At 46.5% G+C, this 19,651-nt stretch overlaps 1 protein-coding gene across 1 annotated transcript in view; it reads left to right on the top strand.

The window, feature by feature from the left end:
• Positions 1-334: 334 nt before the first annotated feature.
• The window catches only part of HTR4 (5-hydroxytryptamine receptor 4), a 140,766-nt gene continuing 121,449 nt past the window's right edge, over positions 335-19,651 (top strand). Inside the window, exon 1 of the mRNA XM_062587507.1 lies at positions 335-351. The gene's annotated coding sequence lies outside the window, so the exon portion shown is untranslated. The remainder of the gene's footprint in view (positions 352-19,651) is intronic.

Below are 19,651 nucleotides of genomic sequence, written 5' to 3'. Positions count from 1 at the left end.
CCGCGGGGCGGGGGCCGGGGCCGCGGGAGCGGCCGCAGCCGGGCGCGGGGCGCGGGGCGGGCTGGCGGCGCGGGGCGGGGCGGCGGCGGGCGGTCCCTGCGGCGGCGGCCGCGGGCGCGGAGCGGCCCCCAGGCAGCGCTGCAGCCGCGGCGCCGGGCGGAGAGCGGAGAGCGCCGCCGCCCCGCGCCGCGCCGCCCCGCGCCCGCAGAGCGCCCCGCGCCGCGCCGCCCCGCGCCCGCAGAGCGCCCCGCGGCCGCGCCGCCGCGCGCTGCCCCGCCGCCGCCGGGATGCGGAGCCGCGCCTAGGGAGCCGCGCCATGCGCCGCCGGCGCGGGGCTCTCGCACGGCCATGGTAAGGCGGCGGGGACCCCGCGCCCGCGCAGCGGGAGGGCTGCCCCGGGCGGGGGGGGCGCGGGGCGCGCTGCCGGCGGAGCTGCTCGCGGGCGTCCCGCCGAGCTGCGCGACCGCGTCGCTGTGCTGCGCCGCGAGCACCGGGGAAGAGGCGCTCGCACTGGGCTTGGCTTTGACTTGTATCTTATGATTTGTTTTGTTCGCGAGATTTTTTTTGTTTTAGGACGGCACCTGTGAAAGTGCACGTGCCTAGTTTGGTTGTGAATGGCCGTCGTTGTAATTGTGCGTCCAGATGGAGAGAAATGTAGCTGTGCATTTGTATGTGCATTTGTATGTGGAATTAAATGGGCGTCTGTAAGTGCCGGGAGCTTTGGCACAGAACCCTGCAGATTTGGGCTGCTGCGTGTGTGGGGGTAGTTGGGGAGGGGCGATCTGATGTGTGGGCCGTGGTACAGACAGCTGGCTGGGGAGTGGAGAGGATACTTCCTTGTCCATCCGTGAGTTTTGTATTGGCATTTGTTACCAAAGTGTGGACTTGCTAGCTTTGATGCCACTGGGTCTGTTCAACTAACTACGTTTTGCAAACTGCTGAACTGTCAGGAGTTATCCGTAGGAAGGTGAAAAGCACTATGCTGGCTGGGACAAAGTAGGAGTCTGGTGCTATTGGAAAAGTTTACTGGCAGAAAGGCTTGTCAGGCTTTGCAGGAATAGGAAACTTTGCTTAAGTGAAGGTGCTGGAGGAAGGTGTTTTCCAGGAGTGGAGCTATGGGAACTCAGACAAATCTGTGCTCTGAGAGTCATGCCCCAGCGTCCATAGTGCAGAGCTCTCCCTGTCACATCTGAGCTATCCACGCTATCTGTACCAAGCTTGTGTCGCTCAGGCTAAGCATTTCATTGTTGCTGAGCACCGACTTTGCCCACACTTACTCCAAAGCTGAGGGAAGTTAGCAGGAGTTGTTCTATTCGTTTCTGAGGGCTTTGATTCAGGTACTGGGAGAGGAGCCAGTTTGTAGATCTGACGCCAGGAGAGAGGGAACTGTTGTGAGTGAAGAACTAGTGTCATTTCCTTTAACCCCCAAGGCATCTTTCGCAGCTCCAAAACAAACTTCCCCATGGAAACTTCATAGAAGGCTGAGTAATTAAAACATTACACAGCTGCAAGTTTCTGCTGCTTCAGGGCATCTAGGAGGGGGTAGGTCCTGGTTTGTCAGCTTTAAGCCCCACACAGCAGTGGTAATTGGCCTGGGCAGTGCATTGAAGTATGTGATGTCCTAAGGACTTAATTTCCTTTTAGAATAAAATGTTTTTCGTTTAATGGGAATATCATTTTGTGTATCATCTTGAATATCATCTTGAAGGAGAATGATTTTCTCTACTCAATGTTAGAGTAGCTGACTATTTTTGCTTGGGATAGCATATGCAGAGCAGAATTTTTAGGAGGTTATTTGACTTTGTCATCGTATTGGAGAATGGTGAATAGCCGCATCCGAGGGTCAGTCTCCATGGAAGGTGTCTCTGGATTTTGTAGGGAGCTTGTGTGGGAAGACATGTGGTGCAGCAGCCGCGGCAAGGCTGCAGACCCAGAGTGCTGACCACTGCCCACATGCAGCGAGGGATGGGTGCCCCGAAGCGTGCCCACCAGGAGGGGGAACTCCTGCTATGTGCAAGGAGCAGCACCAGCCATCCTCTCCTCTCAAAAGATCTTCTCTGTTGCCTTTCTCTGCTCCCAGCCTGAGTTCAGCACTGTCAATGCTGCCCAGTAATTCCTTTGAAAAACAAACATATGAGTGAACCTATGTGTTTGCTTAAATAATAAGTATTTACACACTAAGGTATGTTTATCTTATTTCCTTAAACAGTCCCCTACTGGGGATAGACATAAATAGTTTAATTTCCCCAGTACTTTGTAAACACTGATTTAGAAGTAACAAGAGCAGGGAACTGACTGCGCTTGTTCACTCATTAAAGCCCTCTAGGAAGTCTCTAAATTGTACATGCCAAACATCTCCGCCAACTGTGTTCCTGCAAGTGCCATCACTGTTTCTGCACCACCTCCTCCTTTCTCCTGTGTTCTGCAGCCACCTGTCACGCCTTGAATTTTCCACGTGTGTTCCCCTCTTCCAAGTAGTCCCTATCTCCAGGGAATCAGAGAGACAGGACAAAGAGCAAGGTACTCCTCCAGGTAAGGGTGCCTGCCAGAATGGGTGGAAGTCCTGTGGGGCAGGAGCGGTCTGTTCAGACTTGTTACAAGGGCTTGCCAAGTGAATTCAACAAGTGAAGTGTTCGCAGCCATCAGGGAGGTACGAGCTGAAGCAGGACAGAGGACTGTAGGGAGGGTGTGGTGAGAGGGATGCCGGAGAAGGGCAGATAGGAATTCTCCTCCTCTCCCTTGAGAAGACACCTCAGTGTTCTCACATTTTGCGCACTCCTCCACTCCTGACCTGAGCCTGGTCTGGAGACAGCTTGAGGTAGTGCTGGGGATGGCAGAGAGGACAAGCAGGGTTTTCTGGCTCCCAGTCCTGTGGTGCACGAGTGGTGGAAGGAGGCCAGGAAGCTTATGACGAAGATGGAGGTGTTCTCTGGCAGGGCTGACTGTGGTTCCTCCAGTCTCCTTCATTGCAGAAGCAGCAAGTGAAGGGTATGGAGTGTATACCAAGGAGGTGTGAGGAGGCAACATATTGCCTTGCACATCGAACTGTCATGCTACACAATACGGAAATCTTTGTTGTGGGTTTGTGTTTGAAACCAAAGTTCTCATTAGCTTCTCATTTAGAAACCTGGTTGATTGCTCTAGTAAATGGAGTTTTTCACTCTGAACACTGACTGGGAGGATGCTGAGAAGCAAGGGGACCCTATCTGCCTGCTCTGCGCTGACACTCAAAATTTTAGTCCAAGTGAGGTTACCTGGTGGTGGCAACTTCTACCATGAGGCAACTGTCTTGTAGGTTGTGTAGGTTGTGGCCTATGCTTGCCCTCAGCTGTCTTGTCTGATTCCTCCTCTTTGATGATGTAAAAAAAAAAAAAAAAAAAAAAAGAAAGAAAAAAAAAGTGTGACATCATATCTCACCAGGCATGAATTACTTCTGGAGTTGAAAAGCAGGGCAGTTCCCTCAGGTATCCAGAGAACTGAACACTGGCATATTTTCTGCTACTACCTCTTGTACATGTGTGGGAATAAAACCATAAGAATGGTATAATCCACATTTAGTTTAGGACCAGCTGCAGCTCTGAGATTGCTGAGATGTGGGTTTACGTGACTGATGGTATTTACATAGACAGGCTGCATTTAGTTGGAAGAACCTTTGTGGAGCTTTCACATTTAATCTGCTTGCACTTCTGTTTCCTGGTGGTCTCTCATCGTTCTGGTGCATTCTGTTGTGGTGCTGCCTTTTTTCTGAAAGAGCTGGTGGTTCTTCTCCTGATCTAACTTTTACCTCAGTGCAGAGGGCAGATTTCCTTCCACAGGAGCCTTAACGTGTGGGGCAGGAGATGGGAAGGGGATGAGCCATATGCTTATTTGCATGACTAACATGAAACTGAAACCAATATTTTCAAAGTGCCTGATTTTAGTTTGGTCATATATATAATTCCATTAGACTTATTGTTATTAGACAAATAATCTAATTTAGGCCCCTCCTCAACGCCAATGAATTTGAATGGCTGCAGACACATGGGTTGCAGTGAGAGACACAGGCAGCAACGCACAGCAGAAAGCAGATTAATCTGTAAGAAGACAAATTGAACTTTGACAATTTTATTTGATTAGGGGAACAATTAGAGAAAATAGCGGGAGGTGCACTCACCCAATGGCTCACATGCTAATGGAGATGGGTGGTAGAGTGGCAGCTGCTCTCCAGAGTCACTCTTGAACGCAGGGCAACATGATGCCAGGGTGCAGCTACAGCCCACTGGAGTCCTATTTTAAGGCAAGGGTGGGAGGATAATAGTGAAAATCTGACTGCTGGTCTTCTGTGCTGGGGATGTTGGGGTGTTTTTCCTGCAGCCTGATGCAGACAGGAGTGCTTGTTTATTCACAGATCATCTGGGTTTTACAAAGCCATGAGTTGGTGTGATTTGCTGCAAACGGGGGTTGGACCCAGATCTACTGCATAAAGTCAAGCAGGGAATGCTTTTTCTTCTGGGTTCTCCCCTCTCCTTCCCAAGATCCCTGCCTCTGTTTCACAGCGCCAAGGCAGGGGTTCCGTGCCCTGCCTTCTTTTTAGCACATCCACACCTACTCCACCATACCCTCATCTCCTCCGTCTGGCCCAATCTGCAAAGGTACTCAAACACCCACAGCATTGTTAAAAGTCAAATGCGCTCTGCGTAGGCTTAACACCTCTGAAAAATCAATGCTTTGTCCCACTCACACATGCATCCTCATTGCCGTCTGCTTCCCCACGCTCCCTCTGCCTGCCTCCCTGATTTGGTGCCTGTCTTTCAGTCTTTGGCTGGGCAAAAGTCATGTTCGTCCAAACACTGCAAAGTTGAAGTCATGGCCAGTGACTACTGTTCAGTGTTTGTGCTATGACAACACAGCTTACAGCAGCAAGCACCGGAGCTGTTGTCTGCTGTGGCAAAGCTGCAGGATAAGGAATCCATCCATGCTTAGAGTAAGCAAAAGACCACCGGGGTGATGAAGGGGCATTTTCTCGTTCCATCTGCTCAGGCTCAGTTTGCTCAGAATCACATTGCTGTGAGGCTCATTGTTTTCTTTTACTTTTTTTTTCCCCTTTCAGTTTGAGATGGCAAAGGCAAGTTCTGCCCTTATAGTTCCCATGGAGACAGGTTTGATGCTGTACATTAAAGGGGGGTGAGGCAGGCACAGTCAGCTCTTCGTCTGGGCCAGCATTTCCTGCTGGTTCCTTTGCACGGCATCTCTTCCAGTGGGAACTTAGCAGCTTGCTTCTCAGCTGACTGGGCTCTTAGAAGGGCAAAGCTTGGGGACTTTGCTGGGTTTAATCAAAAGGCGTTATTCCTGTCGTGTTCATCCAGGTGTTGCAGTAACATTTCCAACTCTCCAAGCTGCCCCTCACCTTTGGAGCTAAGTTAAAACAAATCAGAAGCACTCAAGAGACAAGGATGTGAGATTTATGAGCTCTGCTCATTGCTCCAGTACTGTCCTCTTACGTTGCCCTGGTCAGCTCTCTTGCATCCTAAGACCCATTTTTTCCAGCTACATCAAGGACGCGGAAGGTGCCTCCCTTTCCTCAGGAAGGAGGAGATGAGAGCTGCTTTCCTCGCAAAGGTCACAAAAGGTGTGTGCAGGCCCTGCTCATCGTTAGTCTTAGTAATGCACTGGTTCATGTCATGAGGAACAGGCCTTGTCCTTTACAGCTGCCCCCTGGCAACACACCGACTTTGGGGGAATGGTCAAATCACTTTGCACTTCACATCCAGATGTGACTGAGGCACAGGGGACCTTGTGGTTCTTTGTCTTCAGAAGCAAGATAATCAGTCAATCAAACAAACAAACCATGTCCTCCTCTCTTATTCTGTGGAGGTGAGGCTGCACAGGCATAGCAGAAGTGCTGACTCTCCTGTCTCCTTGGGGAAACCTGTGTTGCAGCTACTCCTGCCTGGAGATTTCCACCTTCACACTTCAGAGTCCATGAAAGAGTAAACTTTGACATTATTCCTTTTAGCATCTGAGCAACTACTTCCATGGAATCAATGAAATACTCACATTATATCTTCAAATGCAGAAGGGTTGATTTGGACTGAGTGATGGCAGATCTATCAAATGCGTTCTTCTGTGAGTCCTTGTTCATCAGGCAAGAAGCTGTCCCGATCACAGTGGCATACCTCAGCTGAATAAGCATGTGTACAACTGGGCCCTGCACTCTTAAGCAAATGAAGCAGCAAGAATATTGCCAAAGAATATTGTGGAAAATTACTGAAATATTGGTCTACTTTATTGTGCATCATGGCTGCTTTAACATTAGAAAAGTCATAGCTTCCACCATTAAAGACATCTTCAGAGATCTACCTGAAATGTTCTGAAGGATGCAGCTGATTTTAGAAGATGAGTGGAATGTAATTCCTTTTTTATGGACCTCCATGACGCTGTTTTCCCTAACAGGAAAAATTGTACCGAGCAAAATTTTTTCCCATTCCACAGCAAAGTGGAAGAGGAAATAAAGTATTAAAAAAACAAAACTAGTCAGCATGTGCCCAGGAAAAATAAGGGAAGGTAATGGCAATGAATATAAATTAGAAGCTAGAATGTGTAGGTGTCTGATAAGGGAGGTTAAAGGAGTCAGTGAAAGAGTAATGAACAGGAGAGTTAAAGATGAGAAGAAAGTGTCTTCCAACACATTAGGAAACAACACAATGCTAAGTCTGGCATAAGTCCTTTGCTAGATGCACGTGATAAAGTCAGAACAGAAAAAGGAAGTTTAATCGAAACTCCAACATATGGATTATTGTCCAAATCACCCTTCTCACTGTCTGCCCTTGTTATCCCCAGACTGCCAGGTAAGAAATGAAAAAGTATTAGCCACATTTTGGGGTAATATAAATTGTGGTGATGATAATACCGAGATCTTAACCTAGTCCATTTTTTACTCCATGCACTTTATTGAGGACTGCAGTATGATTACCTCATTCCTTCAGAAAGGACACTGAGAGAAAAAGGGACTCATCTGAATCACCACTCCTGGATAGCAGCAGAACCAGGAATAAGGCCTTGTTCTGCCGGGTCCTGTCCACTCTCCTACAGGCAAGCAGTGTCTGTAATACCAGGTGACATACTCTTACTTCAGTGCAGCCCTGCACAGGTTTGTGCCAGTGAAGGATTCTGATCCAATGAACAATTTGTCTCCAGAGGTGCTGATCCATGGAAGAATAGGTTCCAAAGTTGAAAGTCTTGCCCCTCTGAAGCCAGAACAATTATCACTGATTTTGTCTATGGATTTTTAAAGCTATAAAAGGACTTCTATGGTCATCTTATCTGCTCTCCTGCCTACATAAGAAAAACACAAACAGAAGAAAAATTAAACTGTAGCTAAGGAAATGTCCATATGATTAATTCCAGTTTATCAAACAGGAATAGTAAAAAAGAAATAGACCAGTTGTTTTCTTTAATATCAATAATAATAATAATAATAAAACAAACCCTATTTAAATCCTTGTAAGGACTTAAAACAACTGTGAGGATTTCCAAACAGCATATATAGAAATGTCTGGAAAGATGGAATAAAAGGGAAAGATTTCAGGCAGTGGTTTGACCCCTTTTTTTGTGTGTAAGACTCCAGGCTCTTCCTAGGAGTTTTGTACTGTGGCAAGATAAGTATTCTCATTCTAATTGGTGCAGTGCCAAATGAAGCATGTATAAGGAGAGGAGAGAGGCAGGACTAGCCTCTGGAGACTCAGATCTGACACCCTTCTGCAAGTTGCATTGCACCTCATTTCACAAGTACGGCCATTCAAATTAGCAGGATATCTTGCAAAATGAGGTCCCATTTACTGAGCAAAAGATAGAGAATGGGGCTAAACTCAAGAGTTTCATTAAGCTAAGCCCGTGATGAGTGGTGCTGGCCCTGGATGTGCCCGGAAGGATGGCAGGCTCTGAAGGCATACCTTGATGCAGTGCTACGTGCAATAGAGAGCACGGAAAGTGTTCGTGGTCTATTACGGCAAGCAGCAGAGCTTGCGAAGGCCTTGTGCAAGGCTTCTCAAATGCCTTGCAGAAACTTAGATTATCTTTTGGTCTTCCCAGCCAGCTCTGCAAGGAGAGAGCCCAAGGAGGATTGGTGCTTCGGGCTGGCAGCCAAATGTGCGAAGATAGTGTGGCTTAAATGAGAATCATCAAACAGACAGTGTCAGAGAAATGCTCCTTTCTGACCCTCACCCAAAGTCAATAAATCTCTTTGACTTGAGAAGCGTTTCTTATTGCAGCCATCTGCATCTGTGATGGCAGATTGGCCAAAGGGTAGGTGACAACAGCTTGCAGAGAGGAAGGTCTGACTCTGGGATCTTGGGCATGGTTGGGCCAGGACCTGGGCTCGCTGCAGCCTCATACGGTCTCTCTGAAGCAGAGACAATGCGTGGGACTACTGTTGTTCTGCAGGTTGGGGTACATCAGCATCCATGGCTAGGATGCTGGCACCATGGTTGAGCAAAACTTACTTTGGGAAAGCTATTGAAGGTGGCTGTGTTTCACTGTAGAAAGGAGATAATGTTTCCAAGCAGAAGGAGGAAGCAGAGTGAAAAGACCAGAGTTGAGATGCCCAGTGACTGTCAGATGCAGACAGGACTGTTGTTAGGTGGCATGTTTCAGTTTCAGATCTTTTCCCCAGACATCAAGCATAACTACTGAGGCATCACGGTTGTCTTTCAGCTACCTCTAGCCGTGCTGCCTGTAGAGCAGGATGCATTTCACGGGAGATGTGTCCCTGAGCAGTCTTACTCCTCTGCAGAGGAGCTCATGTGATGAGACATGATATACTTGTGCCTGCTCCCTGACAGAAGGTAGTCAGGCTAACCTTTGCAGCCTTCAGCATGATACAAATCCATGGGATGAAGAAAAGTGATGCTGGCACTGCAGTTTCCTCTTCAGGATACAGACGAGAGCATACAGTTTCTCCTCTGTAGTTGAGGAGAAACTACAATTCTGGGTGAGGTTTCCCAGAGAAAATCCCAAGGGTGATAACCTTCAGAGCTGCCCTTCCGGACAGTGATGTCCTCCCTCCTGCTAGCTGGGTATCCACTTGCCTTTGTTGGCCTTCCCCATCCCTGGTGAACTTTCTACCATCATTCATGCACAGGCTGAGCTCATTTCCACTTCTGCCAGCCCTCCATGTTGCTGAGCTCACTGAGTCCACCAAGATATGCCAAGTTCTGCTCTTCCTAAGCATATTTATTGATAGCTCAACTAAAAGAGTTCAGATCTGCTCGCCAGCTTGCCATGCGATTTATTACAGCCACCAAAGCCTTCTGTAAGGATTCATGGAGCAACATTTGATTGATACTTTGGTTGAGTTTCTTCCTCTTTCTGCTGATCCAAAGGCTTTGGCTGAGAGAACATCCCATGAGTCCAGCATGGAACCCAGCACTGATCAGTAATAATCAGCCCTTAAATTCCAGCATATCCAGGGCTTTACAGAGGTGCTGCCACTGTTGTGCCTCTAACTACATGAGTTACACACTGTAACAAGCAGAGAGGCAAAGCATGTCAAAGACTGGCGAGCTCCTGGGAGCTGATATTTAACTGATTGTGTACTGCAGTAGGGGCACTTTCCCTCTGTGCACTGCTGACCTCCATCAGTACCATACTTGCAGGATGGGAGGGGAGAAGTTGGGGAGAGGACTTGAAGCATTTATCAGTCTCATCTTCCACAAAAGGAAACTACAATCTGTATAACTAGTCCTGGCAGGAGATTTTACCTCCCCTTTTACAGTGGGCAAAAAATTTAAGAGGTTGTGAACAGCTACTGAATGCCAGGCTCTCCTAAGTTTATGAAGTGTACCCTCATAAGGCAGTTGGAGATCCTTCAGGCTGAGGTGACAAAGTAAAAATAATTTTATTGGATATGGAAATACTGGAACTTAAGGAGTGAAAAGCAACAGGTGTGAATTCAGGTTAATGGGTTTCTGATGTGTAGGCGAGGAGGGATCAAACTTTCCCTCCCTGGTCAGCAGGGTTGAGGGACTGCTCTGTGCCCCATCTCTAGACCAGCAGAGCATTGCATTTGTTCTGGAGCTCCTCCACTCTCACGTCAGAGACTCCCATTGACAGAGAGCCCCCCTGGACAATCAACCATCCGCACTGAACGTACAGATAACCCTGTGTGACTGACCAGCTGATGATTCTTCTAACTGAAGGAGGGGATTTTATTGGCCTTGTCCTGCCTATGCCTCTACTTTTCTGAGTGAAAGATGTAATTGGAGATACGATGCCAGTTGCAGGAGTATGCTGAGGCTCTGGCCTCAACCACTGTGGGAAGCCTGATCGGGAAAGCAGTGCTGGAGCGAAGCCAGATTCAGGCAGCAGTACTGGGTGCAGAGGGCAGACACGGAAGCAGAATGAAGTTCAGAGAGCTGTCCCAACCCTTCTGTTGCTACAGATATTCAAGGGCTAATTGACTGCAAGGGCCCCTGTGGTGGGAACACTGTTCTTTGGAGCTAGATACTGTATTTTCTAGATTTTCTAGGTGGTCCATCTGGCAGACCTTATGCTATACCATACTTTAGGGAACTCAGCCATGTAACTCCTGCAGAGTTGAAATATTCAGATGAAAGAAGGAATAGGGCAAATGAGCAGAGGCTGAGGAAGTGGTTTGCTTGTGACTTTAAATGGCTGCCATATAACGGGACTTCAACAGGCTAGAAAAATTGGCCAACAGGAATCTCATGAAGTTCAGCAAAGGTTACAGAGTCCTGCACCTGGGGAAGAGTAAGCCTACGCACCAGTACAGGCTATGGGCTGGCTGGCTGGAAAGCAGCTTTGGAGAAGAGGACCTGGGGGCCCTGGTGGACACCAAATTGACCACGAGCCAGCAGTGTGCCCTTGTGGTAAGGGGGACCAACAGCATCAGGCAGCATTAGGAAGGCCAATCACAGCAGGTTGAGGAATGTGATCCATCCTCTCTGTTCAGCCCTGATGAGAAACATCTGAAGTGCTCAGTCCAGTCCTAGGCTCTCCAGTAGAAGGATATGGACATACTGGAGTAAGTCCAGCAAAGGGCCACAAAGATGGTTAAGGGAGTGGAGCATCTCTCTTGAGAGGAGAGGCTGAGTGAACTATTCAGTCTGAAGAAAAGAAGATAAGGGAGATCTTATCAATGTGTAGAAATATCTGATGAGAGGGTGTAAAGAAGATGGAGCCAGACTCCTCTCATCGTTATCTAGTGACAGGACAAGAGGTAGTGGTCACAAACTGAAATACAGGAAACCTGTTTAAACATAAGAAAAAAACTGTTACACTGTGAGGGTGGTCAAACACTGGAACAGGTTGCTCAGAGAGGTTGTGGAGTCTTTATCCTTGGAGACATTCAAAAACTGACTGGATATAGTCTTGAATAACCTGTTGTAGCTGACCTTAGTTTGAGCAGGGAGGTTGGACCAGATGATCTCCAGGGAAATGGAGATGCCTCTGTGATGCTATGATTCCATGATTCTGTAATAGCAGGCAGTGGGGATCGGAAAGCTTGAATTGACTGGAGGAAGATTTGAACATCATGAAGATCTTCCTCCCAGTATCTGTTACTCATGGCATTACCTTGTCAAGTTTTAAGTGTCTCCAGTGGTGGGCTTCCACCAGTTCCCTTGAGCCTTCACTCCACAGGCTTTACCATCTTGCTCATTAGAGATTTGCTTTCATATTCCATACAGATATTCACATTCCTGAACTGCATTTTTTTTGTGTGTTTCTTGTATTTTCTCTCTTTGATGCTTATCCTTAACTATATATGGATAGTTACTAGTCATACCTGCCAGTGAGTAAGATTCTGCTTTTCACAATATTGTAAGTTTATTCACTTATCTGAATTATTCCAGTTTTACACAAAAGTGAAGACAGTAAATTTTTAGCTTTTTTAAGCTTTTAGGTTTAGCTTTTTCATCTGTAGCCCATAAGTAAACATTTTAAAAGCATCTATGAGACTAAAAGCCCCAAACCTATTTTCTAGATTTTCTATTTTCTACCTTTCTTTTTCTAATATCACAGGGACACACAGAGTCCAAATTTTACTGAAAGTTATGTTGAGAGGTTTGGAAAATACTAGAGAAAGCTGTGATACCCAAAATAGAGGGGGAGCTCATTTTCTGTTTTGGTTTACTTTTTTGAACTATAAAAAGTTCTTATAAGAGTTGATCTTAGGGTAGCTTTTCTCAGTTGACCTGTTTTGAAAAGGAACTGATCTAAGCTGAATCCGAGCTGACTTTTAAATCAAATTCAGTTAGTACAATCACGCATGTGCTAAGCATTAGAAACCAAAAGATGCTGAGGGACAACTAAAGAAAAGCCTGTCTCCATTGGGCATATTCAAGGATTTATTCTGAAGCCAGTGTTTTCTGGGATGAAAGCAGACTTAATTCATTGCTGTGGGAATGCTGTCCACTGGACACATGACCCATTCAGCATCTCAGAATATCATTGCAGGTCTGTCCTACCTAACCTTAGGCAAATAATTAAGCTTGTCATTCTGGACTCCCTCTACTGTGAGCAACGAGAAGTAGGAGAACTTTCATGCCTCAGTTATTTGCTTGAAATTTGACAGGAAGAGTTTAGGCCTAAGCACATCTCTCAGCAGCTCCTCAGGAGTGGTGGATACTGCTCATCCTTGTTCAGCCCACTGAGCACCTGCAGGACACCACTGTGCTTGCCTGCCTCAATGGTTATTGAAGGTGGAGTGGAAGCAAGGAGCAACCTAGGTTGCCTCACAGTTCATCGCAGCACTACGCTATACGCGCATGTGTGGGACACAGAAAGATTTCTGGACTTCTGTAAGCTGCAGTCCTTTGTATCTCAGTGGCCTACAGGGGCCTACAGGGAAGAAATCACAGGCTGGACAGGACAGCTAGCAAATGACTGAGTATTTGAGACTTGCAGTGCCCTTCCTAATTCTAGGAGATTTCCATAGAAAACTTTGAGAAAGGAAAATACAGACAATACACTGTGGGGTGCTTGTAAGGTACAGGCCCTTTCTGGGTTGGGTTTGCTTATGATGTGCTAAGGGTTTGGGCTTTGCCCTGTGCCCCCCACCGCGAGAAGGATGGGTGAGAATTTGGGTAAGAGAAATGGGAAGTGTGGCAGAGGGACAACCTGCAAGCATGTAGGTGCCCACTGCTTGAAACCGTTTGCTGTTGGTGGAAGATTAAGTTCACTTTCTCTCCTCCTCTTTGCTTTCATCCACTTTGCATTCTGGGTTATCCATGTACTTGGATGGGACATTGGTTATGTCCCACATGGACCTGCTTTTAGAGACAGAGGAAATTTAACATCTGGTTTCAGAAGTCTTTCAACAGCAGCCAGGGTAAATAATCCACCCTGACTGTTACCACAGGGGCATGTCAAAGAAGTGCAGAGTAATCATCTTGTTGCTGGTATTAAGATCTTTGCTGGTTGGGGAAAGATCACAAGAGCTGATTTAAAAATAATTGTCAAGATGTCTTTTATGAATGTGTGATATTCTGTGCACTTATCCTATCTGCATTATCTTGTTGATCATATCCCTTCTGTATTGCAACTCATGAAAGACGAGCAGCCCTATTTGTGCTTCTGTTTACATTTAATAAAATAAAGCAAGAGTTACTTGCACAATGATGACTAACTAATAATCAGAAAAGTAGGAAATCAGAGGAAGAAGGGAATTTGCTTTCTTTTCAGGATTTTCCTGATCTGTTAGACAACTCTTATCACTGAAAGAAGTAATTGCTAGAGGAGAAAAATGAGCTGTTCATGAGAGACCATCATGTGTGGGTGAGACTCGTGGATGACAAACCATAGTGAAGTCAGGGCAAAATGGGTGCAGTCATCTGTGGAGACCTCTGTGGAAGATAAAATTTTAAACTAATGGAAAAAAAAAAAAACATGTAGCAATACCACAGCTACATGCAACAGGTGCTGAGCTTTAGCTTTCTCCTTTCTAGACCCCATCAGAATCACAGAGCCTTGACTAGATCCTCCCGTTATATTTGCAGTTCTCCCTTGGAATAAGACAGCGCTGTTCTATGTTTCTCAAAGAGGAAACTATGTGAAGAGACTTGCATGAGACAACCAAGGCTATCTAGGGTGGAACAGAGAATCCAGTTCTGTTTTTCCATAACTAAAGCTAGCAACTTAACCCTGACACCATCCTCTGTTCGTAGCTGTGACTGTTGTCAGACTCCCAGCCCTGAGCAGCTGCTGGAGCTTCCCTCCTGAATGCCATGTGTGCAGTGGGTTGCTCTCTCTTTGTCTCCTCCTTCCTACACGTTATGGTGCTCTAGCATGGAGCAGGGCTCTCTTGAGCATCAGATATCGTTCAGTTTCCTCTTAAGCTGTGTTAGCCTCCAATGGGTGTGAGACTGGAGTGTCAGATTATACCTTTCTTTCTTAAATGAGACTGATCTGATCCCTGAAGGACAGTGCCTGAGCCTCTCCTTGTGACACAGCAGATGTCACAGCCATAGGAGGGCTGCATCCTGCAGAGGTGAAGCCCCCATCTTCATGGAGGAGAGATGAGGAACAGGAACAGGTTGGAGCATCTTCAGGAGGTGTCAGGTGCTCAGAAGACATTGCAGAAGGAAAGATCAGCATGCAAGTGCAGGTCACCTGGCTGTCCTCAGTTTGTGAATATAAAATGTGATGGAGCAAGAGTGATACAGCACTGCAAAGAGGGAGTGGAAAGGGGCTGGATGGAGTAGACAACTGGAGAGAGCTCGCAGCTGCAGTGTCACAGCAATATCTGTCCAGATCTTTCTCTGTGACTGAAAGGCAAGTCCCTCTTGGGGTATGGCTATGCGGCAGCTGCAGCTCTGACATACCCACACTTGTCTTAGCCCAGGCACTGGTAGCACAGTGGCTGCAGCTGTTTGCATGAACCCCTTCCCGAGTTTCACATCTTGTAAAATCTTTATGCTGCTGTGGCTGCTCTGCTCCAGATTGCTAGCTTAAACCTAGTGTAGCTACATCCTCTAGAAACACTAGCACACGGGGAAAGCTGCACAGACATCCTCTTACCTCACCACAAGGAGGAAGACTCATGACACATAGACCTGGAGAAGGGCCAGCACACCCAAAAATGTCTGGGTTTTGCTCAGCGTTTTTGGTTCTCTGCAAACTGTACATGCTCATATCTTTAGGTCAGGGCTGTACCAATGCCAGCTCTGCTGCCACCTCAACAGATCCTTAAAAGAGATTGTAGATGCCTATGTGACACCCAGAGCCTCTTATGGAAACAGATCACTGACTTTTCAGCTAAGGCGGGCTGTGATGGCACATTGCTTATTTGCCAGCATTTCCCCAAGACAGACTGCAGCTTCTCTGCTTCAGAGATGGCTTATAATCCCTTTCCAGACTGCTGCTTCAAAAAACTTCACGGCTTCAATCCGTAGCAATAACAGTAAAGGGTTCCAAGCAGGCCTGTTTTGTAGATAAGGTGTGCACCATTGTGGCAGTTGATAGCAGCAAGATAAGTCACCTTTGTGCTGCCCTGCCTTGCACAGTTTGCACTTTGGATATGCAGGCAGCTGTTCAGCCTAATCACTCCCTAGAGGCAGAGTGTGAAGATTTCTGCTGCGAGCTCTGGGGGAATATGCAGCTCACACCTCTCACCCGGATGGGGTGTCACAACCAGAGGAGCAGGGTGTGGCATTGTAAAATCCCGAGCTCTGCTTTCCCGGCAGAGAAAACAGAGCAAGGAGTTCGTATGTATCACATGGATAATGCAAAATAAATAATTGGTGGATCAGACCCTACAGTGATGCCAGAAAGAGGGATGTGGGCCCTTCTCACTAAGGATTTTGCAACTGAATGCAACATGCATCTTGCATGTAATATTTGGGGAGCTGTAAACTTGTCCTTTCCTGAGGTGTTAATTTTTAATTTATACAGATGCCTTTGAAATGCTGACATAGGGATTTGAGATGTTTTTTCCTGGAATTGTTGAAAGCCTTTTCAACAGCAACGTTAAATTTTGTGTTCTGGAATTACCACAACAGGAGGCCCACAGTGATGTTTTACATTGTAATGCCATGACAATGGGATGCCAATAAACTGTCATTAAACTCGCCATGGTATCATTGTTTAGTGTATAAAAGCTGGTTGGTAATTATACATTGCATGAAAAAAAACCTTGTACTCAGCAAATTGTGCTTCTAAGTAACTACACAGGAAACATCAAAGAGAATTAGGGCCATATTAAGATCCAGCTTCTTCAAATTAACTATTTTTTAAAAAAGAAAGATTTGGGGCTGGCGCTTTTTTTGGTAAAAGAGCTGAAATCATGAGGGCTAATATGGCAAACTGATTAAAAACCTGACTAAGTGTGTTTACTTTTGAAATGGAATTAGTGTTAGCTATCATCCTGCAGTCCTATTTGCTGAAGCTGAAACTATCTGAGAAATGTATTAGTCCAACTCCCCCTACTCACATGGAGGGCGAAAGAGAAGCACATTTGAGTAACTTTCACATTTCAGCTTCTTTTTCACCCGTTCCTTCTCTCTTAAATGAAGATTTCCCTTTTCCTTGAGCTACTAGCTCTTGTTCCCTTACATTTGCCCTGTGAGGGCTCAATCCTGCCCAGGCCTGTGCTGCCCACATTGCAACCCATCCGTCCTGTTGATCACGAGACACTGCTGGTGCCTCCCAGTGAGGACAGGGCAGATGCTGGGATAAACTGGTCCTCAGCAGAGCTGGGAAGGACATCTCAGACAAGCCCCTCGTTCATCTACCCCCAAGGTCTGGAGCAGAGCTTCTTTTGTTTTATTTGAAATTAGTCATCATTCAGGCAAAACTCTCTGGAAGGGGAATGACAGCCTGGCTGTTAAGGGCCAGATGGGATATCTGTGGGAAACACCTCCCCCCCTCCCAAAAGAAGCAGCAGAAATGCATAGTGCTGTCACTGGGAGAGGAGGCAGCAGTGCTGGGGCACCAGTTCGTATGAATAAATGGGGACCAGGGCAGGATATCACTTCCCAGAGCTCATGTGTGCAGGGACTGCAGATGTAGCGCCCAGGGAAAGGGGGCAAGCTAGGCCCAGACCAGAAGGGGACACTCCGCAACTGTCTCCGTGCCTCCTCTTTTCCTTCCTCCAGTGCACATGCTCCCTCAGGAAGTGACCTGTATCTACAGTGACATCCAAGTCCAGGGTTTTGCTTGCAGGATTTACTTTGCTCAGCCAGGGCACTGTCTTCTTTTTGCTTTTAAAAGTAATAGAGACCATAAGGGCACTCAAGCTGCCTTTAAGAGAGGAAGGACCTGGAGTGAGATAAGGCAGGGAAAACTTCAACGTGCTGCCTAATGTCATTAATAGTTTACAAGAATGACAGACATTACAATAACTAGGAAAGACAATAAGTGAAACAACCACAATAGCATATACTGGCAGGGAAATCCCAGTGAGAGAGCAAACGCTGTACCTTGGTGCTAAGAGATAGAGACTCTATTAACGTCTAATGAGATTAGATAGAAGCAGGACTGCTGCATGCAGCTTGTGGCTTAGGTTATTATTCTTCACGATGGTGAACGAAGTAAAATCACATTTGAAAAATAAATTTGATCTCAACTCTTAAACCAACCTTCAAGCAGTGCCTTGGGACTTTGCTGGAAGACCTGTCTCAGAATGTTTTCAGCTTGGTTGTACACTACACAGGTGATAAAGTGATGAACAAATCTCAAGTATCTGCAGGTCTGGTCAGAACTGGAGACTTATTTCAAATGAGGACATGCTGACTGCAGTGTAATCAGGAGACTGCTCAAATAAAGTAAGAGCTGAGCATAACCAGGGTGTAATAGAAATTTCTTCTATATTGGAAAAAGGTTTGGTTGCTTCTGCACAGGGAAGCCCAAAGCCTTTCTTTTGCAGGTATTCCTTACTGTCATATTTTCCTGTCTTTAAAACAGATTCTTTGGTGAATACTGCAGAAACTAGTAGAAAAAGCCCTTCTTTTCACCCTACAAAGTGGTATGTCTTGAATCCCTAATTTCCAAAGCTGTATCATGTTATCGTTCAGTTTTGCAATGCACTACAATTCATCTCAGGCCTTTATTTACAGCTATTTACAGCCACTTCCACAGATTTTTGTTTTGCTCTGACGATGCTGTTCCACACTTCTGAGGACCTGAGCTCCTCTTCCCCTGTCCTTTCCTTCACCCCAGTCTTACTCCACAGTTGCAGTGCTTCACATCCCCACATCTATTACAGCAAGCTCCAATAATAGCACGTGGTTTTGACCATGCAGGCATCACTAAGGCACAGTTGACTCCTCCCAAAGGCTGATTATGTCAATGCAGACATGGGTCTACGTTGCACTGGTTCTTCCTGGGATGGAGTGCTATTGGCAGAAGGTTAAGGAGCTTTGATTTGTCAGGGTGTTCTGGAGCAAGTGCAAACATTGCTAAGTACCTTTACGAAAGAGCCAAAGTTAAAAGGAGGGGAGGAGGTTGTGCAGAGCATGGTGTTCGTGTGGGTGTGCAGGAGGCTCTGAAACCTCCTGGGAGAATGAACAACTTCTGCGGCAATGTCAAGCCTGCAAATCTCTTTAGGATGGTCTGTGAGGGGGAAGCTGTACCTCCTGAGCACACAGCAGCTTTCTCAGGATCTCATACACTAAAGTAGTCTCAGGGAGGCTGTCCAGCTCAGAAGAGGCTCTTTAACTGTGTGTGTTGACTAGCAGGGCTGCAACTACTCGATGTCAAGAGGAGGACAGGGTACATCATGGCTTGAACCAGATAGTGTCAAGTTTAGCTTCTCTACTTGACCTGTGTCTGGACATTCAGGGATTTGGGCAAAGATGCCTACTTTGTCTTCATGGAACAACCTTTTCCGCTTTGTTTCAATCCCATTTGGGAAAGAGCTTTTAGTTTCAGGACAGGCCTTAGGATCACCTCCTCCAGAGGACAGCAGTGGGGACCTAGCTAGCATCTCACATATGTTCAGATTCCTCCTGTTTTCAGTCCGTAATACCCTGTGTGGATACCACAATTCTTGTTGAGTGAAAGGGAATGTATCCATTAATTACTCAGAGACAGGATTTGAAAACTAATTTCTATTTCAGGTTACTTTGCAATCCTTGTGTAAATTTAAAAATTGCATGTGTTGAATTTGAGCTAGCCTAAGTCCAGACCTTCCTAGTCCTATCACCTTCACTTGGTTGCCCTGTGGGAAACTTTTTGGAGCTCTTGACTTGTCTGGTGGCTGCTGTGGAGGGTGAGGGAGCCCAGCTCAGGTACTTCTGTACTGGCTTGCTGCTCCCCATGCCACCTTGGCATTCCTGTTGCCAGCACCTCAGCAGGATTGATCTGGCCAAAGAAGACAGTAAGGAAGAAGCTTGGATGCTGATGAAGGCATTCCAGTAACCAAGCATCTTGCTTAAAGGCACTTTGAAGATGAAAAGAACTGCAGTCTGTGAGCACTCAGTATTATTTATTATTAGCAAGGATGATAACAGTGGCAGCAAATTTGTTGTCTCTCTTTGGCTTATTTGCATTTATCCCTATCCAAATAACTCCCTTGCCTTTCCTCTGCTGCATCACTATTTGGCAATAAGCAGTGAAGTATTCTGGGATGTTTGGCTCTGTAATGTTTCCCAGGTAGTTCCTCTCTCTCCCACAGCCTCATCCCACTTCTTTAGCAAACATCTGATCCTTTACTACT

The sequence above is a fragment of the Rhea pennata genome, chromosome 14 (assembly GCF_028389875.1).
Source record: "Rhea pennata isolate bPtePen1 chromosome 14, bPtePen1.pri, whole genome shotgun sequence".
Classification (NCBI taxonomy): Eukaryota; Metazoa; Chordata; class Aves; order Rheiformes; family Rheidae; genus Rhea; species Rhea pennata.
This window is presented reverse-complemented; position numbering and strand designations above follow the sequence as displayed.